The sequence below is a fragment of the Camelus dromedarius genome, chromosome 23, assembly GCF_036321535.1.
Source record: "Camelus dromedarius isolate mCamDro1 chromosome 23, mCamDro1.pat, whole genome shotgun sequence".
Lineage (NCBI taxonomy): Eukaryota > Metazoa > Chordata > Mammalia > Artiodactyla > Camelidae > Camelus > Camelus dromedarius.
In genome coordinates, this window is record NC_087458.1 from 20,291,778 (window position 1) to 20,306,851 (window position 15,074).

General features: G+C 39.1%; 1 protein-coding gene across 2 annotated transcripts in view; it reads left to right on the forward strand.

Moving 5' to 3' along the window:
* Positions 1–590: 590 nt before the first annotated feature.
* RABGAP1L (RAB GTPase activating protein 1 like) overlaps positions 591–15,074 on the forward strand; it is a 563,496-nt gene continuing 549,012 nt past the window's right edge. Inside the window, exon 1 of one of the 2 annotated variants that reach the window (XM_031435736.2) lies at positions 591–743. The gene's annotated coding sequence lies outside the window, so the exon portion shown is untranslated. Of the gene's footprint in view, positions 744–1,191; positions 1,368–15,074 lie in introns of those variants that run through there. The other variant, XM_064478006.1, reaches the window with a different exon arrangement.

A 15,074-nucleotide genomic window follows, 5' to 3' on the forward strand; every position in this document is an offset into this window, starting at 1 on the left:
AAATACGTTAGTCCTTAGCGTTTTCCTGTTAATTCCCCACAGGTTTTTTTCCCCTCTTCAATCCCCCGAGTCCCAGGGAACAATTCAGCAAAGGAGCGCTTCATAAGCACACGAGACACCTTGAAAGGGGAACAGAAAAGAGCAACTGGCGAGAAAAGTTAGTATTCTTTAAGGTGACTTCCCTGAGGATTACTGGGCATTAAGAATGAAAATATATTTCGGCTAGGTTTATGAGCAAGAACACAATCGCCCCTAACTCAGAATTAGCTAAAAGCTCGGTATCCGCTGGGCAGCGCAACTCGCCCGGGGCTCGCGGCCGCCCTCAGCGAGCCCGCGCGGGCTGCCTCCCCGGCGCGGCTAGCCCTCCGGGAAGTGCTGAAAAGCGGCGAGCGCCTCTTGCCCCTTCCTGGGTCCCTTCTCTTAACAACCCAGGTCTCTCAGGTCTTCGACTTCCCCGCCCCCAGCCCTACCGCGGCCAGGCGGGGACGTGTATGCGCGTGCGCGCCTCCGCCCACAAGAGCGCGCACGCCGCGCCGAGCCGCCTCCTCTGCCCGCCCCTCCCTCGCCTCTTCCTGCCGGGCGAGCCTCCTCCCCTCCTCTCTCCGCTCCCTCCGCCCTCCCAGGGCTCGGGCGGCCGCGGAGTGAACGGAACGGGACGGGCCCGGCCGCAGAGCGCGGGCCGGCGGGTGGGACGCGGGCGCCTGGCGGAGTTGTTCCGGCCCTGCCCGCGGAGACGTGAGGAGGTGAGGCGAGGGAGGCCTCCTAGGGGCCGGCAGGCGGACGGGCGGCTCGGAGCCGCGGGCAGGGCTGGGGGTTTTGGCGCCCGGGCTGAGCCGGGGGAGGGTTGTGGTGGGAGCCGGGCCCGGGACAGGATGCGAGAGGACCCCGAGAGGAGGGCTCGGGGCGGTTCGGGACTGTCGGTCGCTCCCCGGACGTCGCGGTTCTCCTGGGTGGCGGCTCCTCCCGGCCCGGGCGGGCAGGCAGGCGGGTGGGGTCGTCACCCCTCACCTGGGGGGGCGGGGTGTTGACTTGGGTGCTCGTCTCCAGCTGTGCCCTGTGACATTGCCGCCGCCTCCGTCGCCCGCTGCTGTGCCGTGTCTGCTGCCGCGTTCGCAGTCCCAGTGGCCCCACGTCCGGGGGGCGTGTGTTTAGGATATTTTCGTACCCACATTCAGGCAATCTGTTCGTGACCGCGTCTCGCCCTCGCGCTCCCCCTGTCTCCGCCCGGCACTTTGCTCTCTGCTCCTGCTGTCGATGCTTGTGGTTTTGCAGTCTGGGATGGGCTGCATCCTGGGCAGATCTCTACCTGCAAGGAATGCCCCGCTTTAAAGTTGACCGCCTGGCCATGCCAGACAACTCCTGTCCAGGTAGTGGGTGCTCAGTGTCCTGATAACTGAGTCAAAGTTTCTGAGACTCGGCTAGTACTTTGCACTGGTCGCCAACGGTGCAGGGCTGGGCAGTGCGTCAGCATGTGGAAAGGGGCCACCGGCCAGCGGGAGGTGGCCGGGTGCTAGGAAACTGGGCTGACAGGGTTTGTTTCTGATCCCAGGGCAGTTCGTGCATTCTCCTTGTACCTCTCAGGTAGGATCATAGAAAATGTACCAAAATTTTGGTGGTCACTTGCAGAATTGAGAGTTTCATGTAAATGTTGAGAAATGTCAACCTCATTATTCTAATGGTGGGGAAAACTTTTGCTTGCCTGACAGATTATAGCGCTGTTTGGAAACTGATTTCAATGTCTGCATTTTTGGTACTGGCAGGTTTAGGGATTAAAAAAAATATTTAAATTTTCTTGTACATGGTGGGGGTAGATAGTTGCTTGTTACGATTCCGAAAACACGGCATCATGAAAACCTTCTGACTTTTCTCATAATAGTTTATGGCTTCTGCCGCACGTTTGTAGACTATTGGAAGAGGATTTTGTTCATGGAAAATATTGGTCCACAAGTTGCTAGTACTGGAAAACTGGCCTGTGATTCATTATCTCAACAGAGTCCCATGTGAAACTGATAATGAAATTACAGAGGAGAAAGACCAGATGAATTTAATTTATTCATTATCATCAAATTGTATTAAATGCTTACCTGGTTGGGGAGTTAGTTGAGACTGAGCTAGCCTGGTGTCTCTATTAAATCAAGTCAAAACTTGCCCTGATATTAGGTATTAACAAGTCATCTGGGGAGACGTGGATGTAGTGGGACAGTGTTTATATGTATATATACTGTATATTGTGTTCTAGAAAGCTAGAAACAAGGTGGTAGGTCCAGTGCTATTGGGACGTGTAGTGAATGTAGTTATTTGATGGGAATTTTTATATATTATAATTCCTAGAATTTTTGTTCCTTTGCTGATTGTTTCATGATTCAGATCATTTTCTTTTCACTCTAGTAGTTACTATGATGCTTTTAATTTGAATAACAGAATTTTATTAGGCATGTGGAACAGTTTTCATATTTATCAGCTCAGCCAATTCTAAATCTGTGACTTCTAAAAACTGGTAATTAAAATTTTTTCTTTGCCTTAACCCAAACTTGAACTCGTTCAGTTACTGTATATTTGTTTGAACTCAGATGATACAGCATTAAAGCTGATAGTCCTTTTATCCATTATTTTGGAGTAGTCAAAAGGAATTCTGTTGTGCCAAGTGAAAATATTATGAGTGGGAGATAGCCAGGCTTCTAGAGATTAGCTTTGAAGAGAGTAGTAACTAAGAAGCAAAACTTTTTTTTATTGAGGGTGTGGAACTGGGTTGGGTCTGCATTTCAGCCTGCCAGTGTCTTGAAGTCCTGTAGGGATGATTGTTCCTGGATAGAGGGTGTTTGGACAATGACATAGATACTGTAGGCTATGGGATTCCCAGGCACAAAGCTTTTTTTGCTATGTCTCACAAGTTTTAATGAGTTGCTGCATGTGTATGGCTCTTGCTTTATATAAATAGGTTAGGCACTGGGTCGGAGTATGGCCAGCAGCCCAGGGCTATACCAGCTTCTGGTACTGCAAAGACAGCTCTGGAATTTCTTACAGAGTTTGTCTTCTGAGCATTTGCCACCACAAATAGTAGAGGCAAAGAAAGTACAGACTTGAGCCTGAGATATGGTAAAACATACTCAGTGTTTAAGGAGAGGTCTAATATTGTGATCATGGAGAAAGACATTGCTTGACTTAACTCGGCTTTTCAGAGTGGCGAATAATTTTCACTTGATGGTCAGTATTTGAAATTGGGTAAGTACAATGACTATCAGCAGACCCTAATAAGAAAGAGTTAATGAAAGTAAGCAGAGCCCGCATCTCAACATTGCCTTCTTTATACTTCATTTACTTCCCATACTGCACTCATTCAACAGATAGGGTGCCATAATTGTTTGAGTATAGCAAGTTTGTGCTCGTGGTGACTCCTTTTTGTCATCCCTTGGTGTTTTTTGGTGTAATTTTGGGGGATTTTCCTGGGAAACTTCTAGGCATATATTCAGTTGATTTGGAGTTAGATTTGGGCTAAGATTATTAGCCTATTTGAAATTTTGAGCCTTTTTGTTTTCTAAGTAAACTTAAAAATAGAAAACACAATTCTTTATAAACACTCATGAAAAATCTGTTACAGACTGTGTTGTTGTGATAGACATAATACAGCCAAAAATATGTTCAAGAAACTTCCCTTCTCCTCACCCAGTCTAGTAAGCTTAAATAAGAAGTAAGAAAATAAAGTATTTCTTTTTCAGTAAGAGCTTGATTTTCTCAGAATATCAAGTCTAACAACTGTTTGCTGTGCTATTTTTCCCCATGCCTATTCTAAATTCAACAAGTACTATGTGTCTCTAGTCCATGGCAAAAACTTAATTCTAGTAGGGAATTCTCAGTAGTGGAAGTCTCTTTGAAGGATGCAAGCTTGTGCTGCAGAGTTTGACAGGGAAGCATCAGATACCGAAATTTACTTTTTTGTAGCATGAGTTTTCTCTGTACTCAGATTTTTAGTGGGTGGGGGCATGGGCTTATATCACAGGTAGCTGGATTTTTACTCATACTCAAGATTTCCTCCTCTCCCCTCCTCTCCCCTCCTCTCCCCTCCTCTCCCCTCCTCTCCCCTCCTCTCCCCTCCTCTCCCCTCCTCTCCCCTCCTCTCCCCTCCTCTCCCCTCCTCTCCCCTCCTCTCCCCTAACCCTTTGCTAAAAGAGCTGCTGCTGCTAGTAGGAGGGTATTGTATCCCTCTGTTGTGTGTAACTGAACAAGGGCTAAGAACCTTGGCCTTTGGCTGATAAGCCACGTTTCCACTCCCTGTAATTTGCCTTCTGGTGATATCAATAGGCATCTCTGTTACTCTTATTTTTGAAGATGAATATAGATTTTGGTGGTGAAGAGATTACATGTGTAAGTAAGAGTGAGATTTACTGCATTGTGTAGTACACATAGAAGAGACTAGTAGATTGTTTAGCTGAACATTTATGAACTGCTTTGACTGTGACTCAAAGTAAAAAAAAATACATTTTATACCCGAATTCAACACACACACGCACGCACACACACACGCACGCACGCGCGCGCGCGCACACACACACACACACACACTTTCACACTCATATGCAAAGTTGTAAGGAAAGTTTGGCAAAGCAACACGTATCTTTTTAGGACCTTGCCGGAGCTGGCTCATCTGTTGGCTTGCAAGAGCAATTTTGTGCCTTTCTCTTCCCACCTACCTGCACGTTCAGTGACACCATGTTGGTAACTTGAAATTGGCTGCAGTGGGAGTATTTATACCAGGGAAATCAGCAAATATTAACAATTGAGAGCTTTTCTCTCTTCTCATAGCCAGTTGTTAAACATTTACAGTACACCACACCACTACCTTCAACACACTTTGATATTTTCTATTCTATTTCATTTTGGTTAAAATAAATGCTGGATTTTGACCCCTAAATTTATTTTACAGCCGGATAATGGATAAGAGCCTATAGTTAAAAACTGATTTAAGACACCGTCTTGACTTTGTGGATGAAGGTACTAAAAGATTGAAGTTCAAGGTCATATAGCTAATTATTAGCAAAGCCAGGTCTGCAGACTCCTAATCTAGAATTGTTTCTAGTGGACTTCTCTTTTCCTAACCCGGGCCATGCATGTGGCTCAGTTAGAGTGCTTAATATGTGTAAGACATTGTGTTAAGTAGTTTGAATAGAGATGAATAAGACGTGAGCCCTGACCCTGAGGCTTGTGCTCATGTGGGGGATTAAATGTGGAAACAAAGATAATGTAAGGCAGAAAGTAATGTGTGGTAAAGAGATAAAGATAAGGCGGTAAAGAGTTTAGAGAGGAGGGAGAGATTACTTTAGTTGTAAGGATAAGGAGAGAGGTGACATTTAAACCTTCCTTTGAAGAATGGGTAGGATTTGGACATATGGAAATAGGACAAATAGTATACAGAGAAAGGCCTTTCTAGGCCAGGGGCCAGGGTGATCAAAGGCGTAGAGGGAAAGGGCTGGGCAAGGAAGAGTCCGTCAGCACCAGATGGTGAAGAGCCTTGAATGCCAGTTTTCCTTTTTACTTTTCAGCTTGTCTTTCATTTTTGTCTCTGGAGTCATCGAGTACTTCTTAGCATTAAATAAGCTTTATATGCTGTGTTCCTGATTAGACTATGACCCAGAAAGCACTTAAGTATCCTTAGTCTAAAAGCTGAGGGAAAAATTATTAGTGTAAGGGAAACAATCTTGAGTTTACCAGTTCTAAAATTGTTGAAAAGAAAGGGAAAATGCTTCCTTTGTAAGGCGGTATCATTATTTTTTGTTTTGCCAAATAGCATCAAATTGGCTGTAGCAGAACAGGAAGCAGTTTTGAAAGTCTTTTCGGAGTACCCTCTAAAATGTGCTTTCTAAATGACTGGATCTTAATTTTTGGAGGCAAGTTTGGTTTAGGCAGAAAGACAGTTTATACCGATCCGCAGCTGAGCTGACTAATTTTCAGAATTTAGGGCAGCAAGGCAGGGTATTTCACACGACAGCCAGTTGTGAGGGATTGGTAGATTCTTTACTCAAAGACGTTCCTTGGATTTCAGCATTTACATTTTTTTTCTTTACACATTTTTTTATTGAGTTATAGTCATTTTACAATGTTGTGTCAAATTCCAGTGTAGAGCACAATTTTTCAGTTATACATGAACATACATATATTCATTGTTACATTTTTTTTTCGCTGTGAGCTACCACAAGATCTTGTATAGCAGCATTTGTCTTTGACAGTCTGTATGCTTGGGATGTATTGAAGTCCTGTATGGAGCTTGCTTTGTTCCACGGGGAATTAGGTGGCTAGAAATGGAGACAAATGACAGTAAGTTGTGTCTGTTAATCAAATTGAAGCACTAGTGGTAGTTCTCAGGGTTTTCTGTCTGCTGATGGTTTCACACTCGCTGCTTCTAATTAAAATGACGCACAGTCAATTTGAAGAAGCTTTACTTCTTTTCTGACCCACCAGTTCTGTAAAGGTAAAAGCCCCCTTGGAATGTTGCCTGGGTAACAACACATACAGACTGTTGAAAGTGTGTGGAAAGTTTTGGTAATCTTGGTAATGAAGTTGCTATGGTAAATACTGTCTGGTTGGTAAAAAGCTGGGCTACTTTGGGATGGTTGAAAAGGAATTTTTGGGGTGAACTTTGGTTCCAAAATAAACATGAATTATGTATCTGCCATACTGTTTTCCTCATTGATTTAACCTTTTGATATGTATAGTGTCCTGTCGCTTTAGAAGGTTTTAGCAGTTTCATATGAATTGCTGTACAAGATATTAAACCCCAAATAGCATGATAAGAGTTCAGATGCAGCATGCCTCAGATACCTCACACCAATTGAATGAAGTAGCTAATCATGTCAGCACAGAGGTGGTTTTTTTGTTTGTTTTTGAGATGTATTAGGTTACACAAATATAGTTTATTAAAATTTTTCCAAATTTTCTACCATCATTTTTTCTGGTGCCAAGTGTGGTGTTGATGTCCTTAATATAAACTATGCAAACATGTTCTAAAGATAAACACATGTACATGGATGCGTATGTTTGTAAGTATGTATGTATATACACATACACCCGTCTCCCTCCAACCAGTTATTGAAATTTGTGGTAAAAATACAGTCTATCTGGTAAGTGACTAAAAATAAGTGGTCTGGCTCTTTGAAGACTATCATGTGAAATAGTCACACATATGAAAGTATGCAAACCCAAAGGGATTTTTTTTTTAATGCCAAATTTCCAAGAAAGGAGCACATTTTAAAAGGCAAGTGTGGAATTCATTCATGTACCAGTGAAGGATTTCCCAGCCTCTCTCCTACCCATATGTACACCCATATTCTGCCCTCATTATCATCAGTAGGCAAAATTACAGACTTTAAAAATTAGACTTCAGCACAGGGGATGCAAATAACAAACACTGTTTTTAGAAAAAATACAAACTTGCGGTTTTCAGTTTTGAAGGTTTAAGAGACATGCAACAGGAGTTTTTGGTAAACAATGTAGAGTATTCTGTGCTTCACGTTGTTTTTGTCCTTTTGAGCCCTCCTGCTAAAGGCATTGTATAAAATGCAAATGGTTGTTAGAGTGGTTACTAGGTATTTCCTTGAGTAGTTTGTTTCTCTTTAGTAAATTTATCTTGGTATAACACTTTGAATAGATTGTATTTTAGTTGGGTGAGAAGTCAGCCCTTGAAGGGAGCCTGTGCATATACTGGCAGACGACATGGTTTCTTAGGTTGTTTCACAGTAATTTAGTTGTTTCAGCAGCTGTTTGCCATCAGAGTTCATACATTTATTATTTTATTTCCACAAAGATCTTCACTCATGAACTATATTCTTTCATTTAAAATCTTTGTCTCATATTTGCCCTGCTGTTAATGGTCAAGTTTGGACTAATGTTTTGATTTGCTTTTGTCTTAGTTTTTCTATGCAAAGATGTATACCTATCAAGATGGTACTAAATTGTAAGTTAATTTCTTCTTTCCTTCCATCCATTTTTTTTCCCCTCAATATTCTAGACTCAACTCTAACACTAGCCCATGCTTGGTGGTAAAGTTAATGGGAAAATGAAATTAGATATTATTGTTCAAATCCTAGGACCACCAACTAGTTCAAATACTATTGAACCTATAAAATGTTTATGCGTGAATATTGCAGCTTAATTTTTCACTAAGTGTAGGCCTCTAATTTTTTAAGCAAATTCTGACATGCATTTTATATTTCTTGTCAACATTGTCGATAGTTTTGATACATGAAACAGGTTCCTCCTGCTGTGCTTGGTTTCACAAACAATAATACCATGATCTCTACCATTTGATAAAGTTTTTAAAAGATAGTCTAATAATAGGTTAGAGAAACCAGTTTGTTTAGCAGTTAATGCTTATAATTTCAATTATGTTTTTAGGTTCATCATAGTGGAACTGAGGTCCACAGAGAATTTACTTTTCTAAGTAGAGAACTGTGGCGATTTTAGGTACTTGTGAGAATTTCATTTGGAAGAGGATGATTATAAGAGTAGATTTTAGAAATTTTGGTTTGCCAGAGTGGGTGAGAGAAAACTAGTCTTTAAGCTGCAAATAACTAAAAACATTTTTTGGTTTTGTGGAAGACGGGATAGGTGAAACATAAGACCTAATTCTTGATCTAGTGCTGTTGTGAGGTTCTCTGTGATTTGCCAGTTTTTTTCTTTTTGAATAATAATAACAAAGAACTAACATTAATTGAGTGTTCAGTGGGTTAGTTATTATATAAGATAATGTGCATTATCTAGTTAATCTTTGCAATAAGTGCCTGAGGTAGGAACTTTTACAGTATCATTTGTAGTTCGCAGATTAGGGAACAGGCTTAGAGAAATTCAGTAATTTGCTTAAGATCTTACATCTCGCACGAGGCAGGTCTTTCTTGCTCCTAAATCTGCCTTATAGTGACTCTTAACCACTACTCTGTATTGATGATTCCTTATATGGAATACTTGCCTTGCCTATTTCATAGGGCGGTTATGAGAACCAAAAAAAGTAAGGTTTACAGAAAAACACCTATAAATGTGCCTGGTGTTTTCATTTTACCAGATAATTTTTGAGAAACCAAAGAAATTGTTGAAATAGATAAGCATGTATATTACTCTGTAATCACTAAAGTAAGTTGAGCTATAAAATAAGTCAAACAAATGAATTTTGAAAGGCTGCTGTCTGCAAAGTTGAAGGCATATTTTATGTGGGTCCAGAGGATCAGTGAGTCAAAGGCAAAAAGAGGCAGAGATGTAGGGGTGTACTGAGTAAAAAGTGGATTGGATAATCTCAAGGAACCTGAATTCTTCCTGCAATGAGGAGGAGTATTTGTAAAAAACATTAGATGATCTCTTAAGACCCTTCCAACATCAAGAATCTATGAGTCTTTGTAATGGGTGACTTTTATTGTAATACCTCAGAATAGCTAGATACACTCCAAATAACATTTTTAAAATTTTTTCTTGGATCATTAACAATCACCATCCTTTAAATGTAAATTTTTTTGTATTTAGGATAAACAGACGTATATGGTCACCTCGGAAAAATACAGATATGTATTTTGTTTTTTTCTCTCCTGAGATACACAGATTTTTTTGAGGGTGCAGTGGGTAAAACAGCTTAGTAGTATGTTGTCACATGCTGTACTTAACACTTTATTTGTGATTTTCTCTTAAATTTAGATTTACTAAGTGTATATTTTCAGAAGAAAGTTAATATTATGAATATGAAAGGTTGTTTTTATTGTATGGAATGTTATGGTTTTATGGCCCTTTATACAGTTGGTTTCATTCTCTGACATTGTTTTGTTCAACAGACATTTCTAAGGCAGGGTATGGGTTCAGTGCTAGGGAAACAGAGATAAGAGACTGTTAAGGAGCTGACAGTCATTGGAGAAACATAAATACAGTGGTGTGTAGCAAGGATGGAGCAGCTTAGGAGAGGTCTTACAGGAAAGCGTCAAAGGGTTACGTAACTGATCCGGGGGTTTGAGTAAGGCTGCCTGGAATATGATTTGAGTTTAAAGAAGGCAAGAGACATCTTACACAGAGATACAAAATTTTGAAATTGTAACTCTACCTATGTAGGCTCAGTGGCAGCTCCTCATCTCTGAAATATTGCAAAACCCCAGAGTAGATGTCATTTTTGTAAGTAATTAGCTTTTATAAGTAATTAACTTATAAATAAAGCTCTCACTGAGAACTTACCTTTATTTTACATATGCTTATAGTTTCTGAGGTAGCAGATTAAAAGAAGGAATAATTTAGAGGTAAAATGCTGTCATAAACATACGTACTGATAAAGACAGATTGCTGACATGATAGCAGTTAAGAAGTAGGAGAACTATATATATGTGTATATATATAACTCAAGTCTAAAAACCATAGACAGTAAAGGAAAACAGCCTGGCACACCTAATAGCTTTGGGTATCAATTGTATTTCTAATGGTATAGAATAATAATGAAAGTTTGTCATGTTCTCTCTTATAAGTTAAATATATGGTCTGTATAGTAACATTTATGAAGGCATTAGAGTTTTATCTTAGAAAAGTTTTTTTATATGAAATAATATGAAAACCAGAGGTTACGCTCTTAGTTCAATTATCAAATTGTTTATCCAGAATGATTGATTGCCAAAGAGCTTTGAATAACCTTAGATTTAATTTTCTTTTTATGTATGACACATGGAACTGCAGATTTTACAGGGTACTAGACATAGTTCGGCATGGTATTTGCTATATAACACTGGCTAGAAATTATTTACTTATGTAAGATGTCAGAGATAGGGTTCTTGACCATTTGGGTATCAGGTATTTTCAGAAAATGTGGACCAGGTTGTCCTTCTGTTCTGGATGGCGTATAGGTGTGGTCTCAGCATAGATATTATCATCTTGAAAGCCTTCACTGAGACTGTAGACTGTGAGAAATCTCATACGTGCTTTCAGAGCATCCTGTTTTATTCCCTGTTGTGATACCGGTAGCATTGCATTGTAGCTTGTCTGTTTCTGCTTTAGACTTTAGTCTTTTCAAGAGCAAAATCTGTTTTGTTTAGAACTCTGAAATTGGTCTCCCCTAGGTTTGAATCTTGGCTCTGGGTGGCATTGGGGAAGTTATCTGCAAAACGGGGATAATCTTCCTGCGCAGAGTTATTTATCTTGAATAAGTTAATGTAGAGGAGACATAACACAGTTCCTGGCATGTAGTTAAGTTCTCATAAATGTTTCTCCCTTCTTCCTTTCTTTCTTGTTGTGCCTGGCACTTAGTAGGACTTTCAATAATAGTTTTTAAGTGATTTTGTAAACTATATTAGAGCTAAATTGGATCTATCATTAAACTTCTTAAATGAAAAATCTCTTAAAGTGAATAATAACTAGTATATAGCAATATAATCTTTGAACTAGATGGCAGTAAATTATATAGTCTCCAAGTTCGATTAGCAATCTAAACAACTCTCTTCAACCCTTGTCAAGCTTGTAATTGTTATGATGGCAGTGGGTTTAAAGTGGAAAAGATTGTAGCATTCCTTTTGCTGGATTTGCTGCTTTCTGACCTTGCCTGTTATTGCTGTCATCTTGGCCTTTTAATGGTCGGATTGTTATTGGTCTATTTCCTGGGAAGGAAAGAACCCTGAATCTGACAGACTTACTAGCTGTGTGGCTTTGGGTAAGTAGTCTTACTTCTGGATTTACATATCTGTAAAATGAGAGTAATAGAACCTCATGACTTTGTGAAATTCAAGAAATAGGTGCCTGGTGTATAGAAGGTGCTCCATGGATGGTAGGTATTCTCAGCCCTATTACCTAGCCAGAATCCTCAGTATTCTTTGTTTATTAGTGACTTTATTTGAAAGCAGCAAACCAAGAAATAGGGTAGGGGAGAACCGGGTGACTGGGGAATGAAGGTAGAGATTTTGCACCAGTGCTCTTGACCTCAGGTAGGAGGCATGGATGGGAAGGGCCTGTGACTTTATGTGAAGACTGACAATGGAACCAGATTGGATCATATGTGGCATAACATCTACATTCTGGCTTAAAACTTAATAAACCGGTTGAGTGGATTTGAATTTAATTTTAAAATTTTTATTTACTTTTTAGTTATTAAAATGCTTGTAATACTAAACTACTTACTTGATTAGAGAATGATTTTTCATCAAGCTGAGTCCAGTTTATTCAAGGCTTAGGGGCTGTTTAATTGTTCCTTTGTGATAATGTGCTAAGACATTTCTAGGAAGGAAGTATTTTTTCCCCTCTTTTCCCTTTTAATGCTACAAGCTGTTGAGATCTGTACTGCTGCTACTCCTGTTGGGATCTACCATTTCATTACATCTCTTTGCAAGGCATCATGTTAGTGCTGTGGAAGGATGTAAAGAAGTTTAAGGCATGAACCATGTATTTCAGGAACCTGACTATAGTGGGGAAAGTGATGTATATATGTATTAAAAATAACTGATTTTTAAAAAGAGCAGAGTTACTGACTAAAACATCTTATTCTCTGATCCAGTATCCCTAGCATCATTTATTTAAGATAAATTGTTTTGCTGGAAAAAAGTCATAGGCTGTTGTATATGCCTGTGTCAAAAATGAACAGGTAAGTTGAAAACTGAAGTTTCTGACTCATGTTAATTTTTCCATCTTACTTGAAAATCTGTATTAGAATTATTTTGTCCTGATTCCTTCACTAATATCTTCTAAGGATTCAAAAATTGTCGGTAAATCTTTGAGTGTCTTTGCTATGTTACCTTCAAATGTGATTATTGACAAGTTAGTTAATTATCCTGTGTATCTTTTCAAAGCAGATTAAATTAAATCATCATGATTTAGATGTTTTCCTATGACAGTATTTTACCTTTTTTTAAATTGAAATATAGTCAGTTACAATGTGTCAATTTCTGGTGTACAGCACAATGTCCCAGTCATGCATATACATACATATATTTGTTTTCATTCTTTTTCATTAGAGGTTATTACAAGATACTGAATACAGTTCCCCGTGCTATACAGAAGAAATTTGTTTTTTTATCTATTTTTATATATAGTGGCTAACATTTGCAAATCTCAGACTCCCAAATTTATCCCTTCCCACCTCCTTTCCTCTGGTAACCATAAGATTGTTTACTACGTCTGTGAGTCTGTTTTGTAGATGAGTTCATTAATGTCCTCTTTTTTCTTTTTTTTAGATTCCACATATGAGTGATATCATATGGTATTTTTCTTTCTCTTTCCACTAACAGTATTTTATCTTAATTGTGTATCATTTGAAAAAAAATCCGTTAGTTTTTTCGTATTTATCATTGAATCTGTTTGTAGTATCTTTTATACTTAAGTGGCATACGTTTTGATCAAAAGAAGCATTGCCACCCTCCCTTTCACCCCTTGCTGTACACTTGGATAAAAGAGAACCTCTAATCAGAGTGCTCCCCCCTTAGATTTTCCTGTTGCTGACTTCTCCTTGTCATTCAGATCTCAGCTTTTTTCCCTAAAAAAATTAAACATTTTTCTCTGAATCTTTCCCAAACCACCTAATCTGAAGTGGTCCTTGATCCTCTAGGTTGTGCTGCCACGTTGTCGTATGTAGTTTAATTCAAAATAGTTACCTCTGTCACAGAAACTTCCTTCCTTCCTGTATTTACGCCTTTCTTCCTATCCCCCAGTAGCGTGTAAGCAAGGACTTAACTGGTTTTTCACTTTTGTTATCTCTAGAGTGTTGAATAAAGCACTCAATAAAATTTTGTCATTATAGAATGAAGCAAATATTCTTCCCCCTAAACAGCTTTAAAACTTTCTTGAAAGTTATTTCACTTCATTTTGCCTTGGTTTTCTTCCCTTGCAAAATGATGGGGGATGGGAAAGGAAAGAGACTGAGTTAGGTTATTTCTAAAATCCCAAAGCCTGCTATTAGCTTGATGTAAGTTTTTAGTTCTTTCTAATGGTGTTGATGAATTTGTACTGAGCTGTTTAATTAGTTTCTTACTCTGTCCTCTGTTGAAACCGGGAGTACATGTTTATATTTACAGGACTATTGACAGCACTGGAGAGTTAACTCTGATTGCAGAATGAGGTTCCTTGGTGTATCTAGATTATTAAAGAGGTTAGATCTGCAAAATGATTTCTTTTTTTTAATTGAAGTACAGTTGATTGAAAGTGTTGTTAATTTTTGGTGTATAGTAAAATGATTAACTTATATGTATATGTATATACACTTTTTCAGATTTTTTTTCCATTTTAGTTTATTACAAGATGTTGAATATGGTTCCCTGTGCTATACAATAGGTTTTTCTTGTTTATCTGTTTTGTATATAATAGTGTGTATATGTTAATCCCAAACTCCTAATTTATCCCTCCCTGCTCTTTCCCCTTTGGTAACTATAGGTTTGTTTTCTTTGTCTTTGAATCTCTTTCTGTTTTGTAAATAAGTTCATTTGTATGCTTTTAGATTCTACATATAAGTGGTATCATATGATAGTTCTCTTTCCCTGACTTTCTTCACTTGGTATGATAATCTCTAGGTCCATGCATGTTGCTGCAAATGGCATTATTTCATTCTTTTTCATGGCTGAGTAGTATTTATTGTATAAGTATACCACAGCTTCTTTATTTAGTCATCTGTTGATGGACACTTAGGTTTCTTCCATGTCTTGGCTATTGTAAATAGTGCTGCTATGAACATTGGGGTGCATATATCTTTTCAAATTAGAGTTTCCTCTGGGTATATACCCAGAAGTGGGATTTCTGTCTCACATAGTAAGTGTATTTTTTGTTTTTCAAGGAACCTCCATACTGTTTTCCATAGTGGCTGCACCAATTTATATTCCCACCAGCAGTGTTGGAGGGTTCCTTTTTCTCTACACCCTCTGCAGAATTTATTATTTGTAGACTTTTTGGTGATGGCCATCCTGACTGGTGTGAGGTGATACCTCATTGTAATTTTAATTTGCACTTCTCAAATAATTAGTGATTTTGAGCATTTTTTCATGTGCCTATTGGCCATCTGGAAGTCTTCTTTGGAGAAATGTCTATTTAGGTCTTCTGCCTATTTTTTGATTAGGTTGTTTGTTTTTGTTATTGAGTTTTATGAGCTGTTTGTATTT